This window comes from Poeciliopsis prolifica, unplaced genomic scaffold (genome assembly GCF_027474105.1).
Source record: "Poeciliopsis prolifica strain line A6 unplaced genomic scaffold, Auburn_PproV2 SCAFFOLD083, whole genome shotgun sequence".
NCBI lineage: Eukaryota > Metazoa > Chordata > Actinopteri > Cyprinodontiformes > Poeciliidae > Poeciliopsis > Poeciliopsis prolifica.
The window spans coordinates 1,382,846-1,388,567 of record NW_026562458.1 but is presented as its reverse complement, the minus strand read 5'-3'; the positions used below and the strand labels follow the sequence as shown (position 1 = coordinate 1,388,567).

The 5,722-nt window shown below is 40.5% G+C and overlaps 1 pseudogene; it reads left to right on the top strand.

The window, feature by feature from the left end:
- The first annotated feature begins 3,168 nt into the window (after window positions 1-3,168).
- On the top strand, window positions 3,169-5,502 carry LOC129353026 (nuclear factor 7, ovary-like; annotated as a pseudogene).
- The last annotated feature ends 220 nt before the right edge of the window (window positions 5,503-5,722 follow it).

Sequence of the window (5,722 nt, the reverse complement as noted above, 5' to 3'; positions counted from 1 at the left end):
ACACACCTACATCAGATGGCTCAGCAGGGGGCGAGTTTTAATTGTCACTTTTGGATGAAATCAAAGAGTTCATGCAGTCCCGAGGTGAAGATGTCTCACTGCTGGAGGACACAGCGTGGAGACTTGACCTGGCATTTTTGACGGACATTACTGGGAAACTGAATCACTTGAACTACGAGCTGCAAGGCAAAGACAAGACTGTCATTGATATGATAAGTGCTTTAAATTCATTTAAAGCCAACATTTTCACATGTCATTTACAGAGAAAAAACGTGGTGCACTTTCCCTCTGTGCAGTCTGTGCTGAAAGACAACACTTCTGCATCTAAGACATTTGAAATAGTTGCAGAAAAGTTCTGTGAAGTCATAAACAGACTTGGGCAGGAGTTTGAGAATAGGTTTTATGGGCTTGATCAGCTTGAGACGTGTGTGTCATTTATTTCCAATCCTTTCATGAATGTGAACACAACTTGCTTTGCTGAGCAACTTAGTGCAATGTTCAGCTTGGATGCTGGACAGGTGGAGACTGAAATCATAACACTGCAAAATGAGCTCCTCCTCAAAGCCCACAGGTCTGCACCAAACTTTTGGTGCCTTGTTGACACAGAGAAGTACAGCGGTGTTCGCACAGCAGCTTTGAAGGCTGCCAGCCGGTTTGGTTCAACCTTTCTCTGTGAATCAGCATTTTCTGATATGAACTTCATGAAGAACCAACACAGAACACGCCTCACTGATGCACATCTGGAAGACTCACAGCTGCAGAGTCAAGTTACCCACCAGAATACAGTGCACTGGTGAACAGCATGCAATGTCAGCCTTCTCACTAACAAGGACCAGATGTCAGTGGCCACAGTCAGTTGCAGAGCCATGGCAAATATCAATTAAAATGTTTAACAATTTTGTTCAATTTAAACATGTGTTCATGATATGTCAGTTAATGTCTATAATTCTGTTAAAAATGCAGCAGATTCAGTAATTGGTCCAAATGTGACAAGATTTATTTAAAAGTATGTGATGTTTCTAAATATTTGATTGTCCTTTAACATGACGTGATTTATAACTTTCTGAAACAGTGCAGCAGGTGCATGGTTTGTTAAAAGGATTTGTTTTTGGCTTATGAAAATGGGACATTTTTCTATAAAACATAGTGAAGTGTTAGAATGACCCTTAGCGGCAGGCTTTAAAATAGGAGTCTTGAGGCAGAGAGATGCAGTGCAGACCAACCAGGTGTTTAATCACCAACATTGAAACAAACAATCCTGCATACAAAGGGGAAAATGCATTCCCACAGCAGCCACACCCACATGTGGGCAACCTGTCAGCTTTTATAGTCCCTGGCTGCACCAATTCACAGCCCCCAAAAAGCAGGATAAAACAAAATACATATACACAAACAAGACAATACATCTTCACATAATATTAAACACTTCATTTCATAGCAATCATTTCATTTCTAAAAATACTCTTATAATATCAATCCAATTAATAAATTCTAAAAGTCACAGTGCTTTGCTCCCCCTCTATATTTGGTCTCTCCCAGAACCCTTATAAGGAAAGAACTGAGATAAGCCAATCTAAGTAAACAATTCAATACATTTAAAAATGTTTTCACACACATAATGAAGACCTTCATTACATTTCCTCCCCACTCTCCATAAGCTCACAGTAGCTCAATTTGCTGCTCTAATGCATGCTAACACTTGTTTTAAATGGGACATGTGGTCTTTCCAGGTTTGACTGAACACAACCACATCATCCAAGTAAGCTGCTGAAAAAACTAGACACATCCCTCAAAACATGATCCATAAGTCTTTGAAAGGTGGCAGGCGATCCCTGCAGGCAAATGGCATCACTTTAAAATGATACATACCAAATGGTGTTCTGAATGCAGTCAGCTTGCGGGCTTCTGGTGCCAGTGCCACCTGCCAGTATCCTTTACTTAAGTCCAGAGTAGTAATGTATCTGGCTCCTGCAACTCATGTCTACAAGCAGAGAGGAAATGTAACAACATATCTTCAGGTTAAATGGGAAAAAGAAGCCAAAATATGGATAACTGATGATGTTTGGTTAAATATATGCAATTCTGTGATTCACACCTCAAGTTCCAGCCTGGAAGGAATTTTCCTGGAAATTCATGATGAGTTTTTGTTGCACCTGATATTAAAAGCAAACATTGTAACGACACTGAAAAGGCAAAATGCTGGAGGAACTGTGGGAATGTGTCTGCAGGACATTTTCATGTTCCTGGGAATGTATTAAGATCGCCCCCTACTGGTCAGAAGTCATGAAAGAAATCCATATTAAAATGGGCTTAAATTGACGCTGTGGGTTTCCTGTGGTTTTCCTGGTAATTTACCCAGGAACTGAAGACGTCTGATAGAAATCACCTGTTGATGCTATTAGCAGCTGCAAAGAAAGCTGTAACTCGCAGGTGGCTTGATGTGGAACCACCATCATGTTCGGACTGGAAGGACATAATTGAGGAAATTCACAGAATGGAGAGACTGACCTTTTCATTAAGACTTGCCACTTATAAATACAACAGATGCTGGAAGAAATGGATCATTCATCGGAGCCCGACACCAACTGTATAGTTAAAGTAATGACCTTTTCTTTTTTGTTTTGTATCAACTGCTTCTCGTCACATTAGTGGCTCTGTAACTTTAGTTAGAGGGAGTCAAACTGTTCACTGTATGTCTGTGTTCTTGGAAAACTATTAAAACGATAAAAATATCCTGGATAATGACGCCTCAATGTACTTCTGAGTTTAACATGAATACATTAGATTGATGAATTATTTTAAGGTATCCAAGATTTGAATCCCAGCTGTTGAATCTGAATACAGAATCAATTTTATTCAGTATTGATCAGCAAGGAAATTGATATTGATCATTAATATCCTGAAGTACAGTGAGGTTTTATTATTGATGAAGAACTAAAAGCTTTACTGTGAATGTGTTTATTAATTAGTTCATTCAAATATATTTATATATTTTTGCCAGGAGAATTTCACTCAACATCAAAAACTACCATCATCACCAGTATTGTTGTTTTTCTGAAACTGCAGATGTACAGAAAATCCTCTAGAGGGCGCCACATCTCTACCTCCAGACTGGAATTCCAACAGGAAGTCTTGGAAAAACTGAGCAGGAAACAGTTGAGAGAAAAACTGATTGAGTAAACACCCTGAGGATGAACTCTGACACCTGCCTTCGTCTCCGACTGAAATCAAACTGAACAAGGAGAACAGAGAGAGAAGTGAGCAACTAGACACTGGAACACAGACTGCTGCAGGAGGAACAACAAGCAGATCAAAGTGAAAGTAAGTTCAGAAAGTTTGTACAGTAGAGAAACTGACTTCCTGGTTTGACGTTCTGTCTGCTGTGGTTTCAGCTTCACTCTGAGACAAAATGGCTTCCAGATCAGACGATGATCTCTGCTGTCCGGTCTGTCTGGAGATATTTAAGGATCCGGTTCTTCTGTCATGCAGCCACAGCTTCTGTAAGGAGTGTCTGCAGAAATACTGGAGAGAGAAACCAGGAAGAGAGTGTCCAGTTTGTAAAAGGAGATCTTCTAAAGAATATCTACCTTTAAATCTGGCTCTGAAGAATCTGTGTGAGACTTTCTTACAGCAGAGAGAGCAGAGAGCTTCAGAGGATCTCTGCAGTCTGCACTCTGAGAAACTCAAACTCTTCTGTCTGGACCATCAGCAGCCAGTGTGTCTCGTCTGCAGTCATTCAGATTTACACATTAGCCACAGATTTAAACCCATCAATGAAGCTGCTCAGCAACACAAGAAGAAGCTTCAGGAAACTCTGGAGCCTTTAAAGAAGAAGCTGGAGCTCAGGAAGAAAGTTCAGGAGGAGTTTGATCAGACAGCAGAACACCTGAAGGTCCAGGCCCGACACACAGAGAGGCAGATTATGGAGCAGTTTAAGCAGCTTCATCAGTTTCTAGCAGAGGAAGAGGAGGCCAGGCTGGCTGCACTGAGGGAGGAAGAGGAGCAGAAGAGAGGGATGATGAAGGAGAAGATGGAGGCTCTGAGCAGAGAGATAGCAGCTCTTTCAGAACAGTCAGAGCCACAGAGGAGGAGCTGAGAGCTGAAGACGTCTCATTCCTGCACAACTACAAGGCTGCAGTGGAAAGAGTCCAGCGCTGCCCCCTGCTGGAGGATCCACAGCTGCCCTCAGGAGCTCTGATAGACCAGGCCAAACATCTGGGCAACCTGGCCTTCAACATCTGGAGCAACATGGAGACCATGGTGACCTACACTCCTCTGGTTCTGGACCCAAACTCAGCTGATTCAAACTCCATCTGTCTGAAGATCTGACCAGTTTGACTGCAGGAGAGAAACAGCAGCTTCCTGATAATCCAGAGAGATTTGATAGATACTGGTCTGTTCTGAGTTCTGATGGTTTTAACTCAGGGAACCACAGCTGGGATGTTGATGTTGGAGACAGTTCATACTGGGAACTTGGTGTGTTAGAAGAATCTGTTCAGAGGAAGGGAATCATAAAGTCTGGATGGTTGTTTATACTGTTCTATGAAGGTGAATATTCAGCATATTCTCCACCAGCTCCTTCCACTCGTCTCTCAGTCCAGAAGAATCTCCAGAGGATCAGAGTGAATCTGGACTGGGACAGAGGAAAGCTGTCCTTCTCTGATCTGGATACTAACACACACATACACACCTTCACACACACCTTCACTCACAAGATGTTTCCATATTTTGAAACTAATAAAACCTTAAAGATGGAACCGATGAAGATCTCAGTGATCAAGCAGCAGCTCTGATGATCCAAATCAAAACTTATTGATCAGATTGAAACTGTGAGTTTTAAAGAGGAAACTGGAGATGATCTGATCATCTGGAGACTCTTCATCTCTGACTTTCCAACTATTGATTCCATGACAGCAGAAATTAATGTCAACATGTTTAATTAATGCGTCTATTTTTAGCTGCTGAGTGATAAAACTGAACTACTGAATGAATCTGAAATGACCTTTTCACTTCCTGCTAAGTGTTTATTAGTGTTGCTTTGACTATTCCCCTGATCAATGCTGTGTTTATACTTTCTATTATCACTTTTATGATCCAGTGAATACCAGAAAATCCTGTGATAATAATTCAAGTCCATGTTGTCCATGGTTAATCCCAGCAGATTTTAATCTGGTCTAGAGACTTTCTGTTCAGTTCAGTTCCAAACACTTTGGTTCATCAGAGCTTCATAATCCAGATTATCATCCAGTTTGTTACCATAAAGGTTTCAGAACAATGATAAACTCTGCATGATGTTTGTGAAGCAGCAGAAACTGAATCTTGTTGCAGGAGGGCAGCGTTAATCTTTCATTTCTGATTCTTTAGTCTGACTTTAGTTTTTGTTTGGAAACAAAACAGAGGAAGAAGTTTTGTACTTTTCATCTCTGTATAATTTGTTTTCCATTTTTAGGGAGATGATGTATGAAATGACTGCAGAACTGTAATAAATGTTATTTCCATTCATTTCTTCTCTGAGGTTTTATTGTGTGAAAATCTTTCTGTAGATCCATGAAAACCCTGCAGATAATTTCTTACTATCTGTTGCATCAGTGATTTCTTCTATTAATTCAGTTTCAGATGCTGATGTTGATCGATTTGCTCTGAATCCAATGAAAAATTATTTCTGGTTCATTTATTTATTTTTTGCATTATTGTTGCACTTTGTGTTTGAGACATCAAAGTG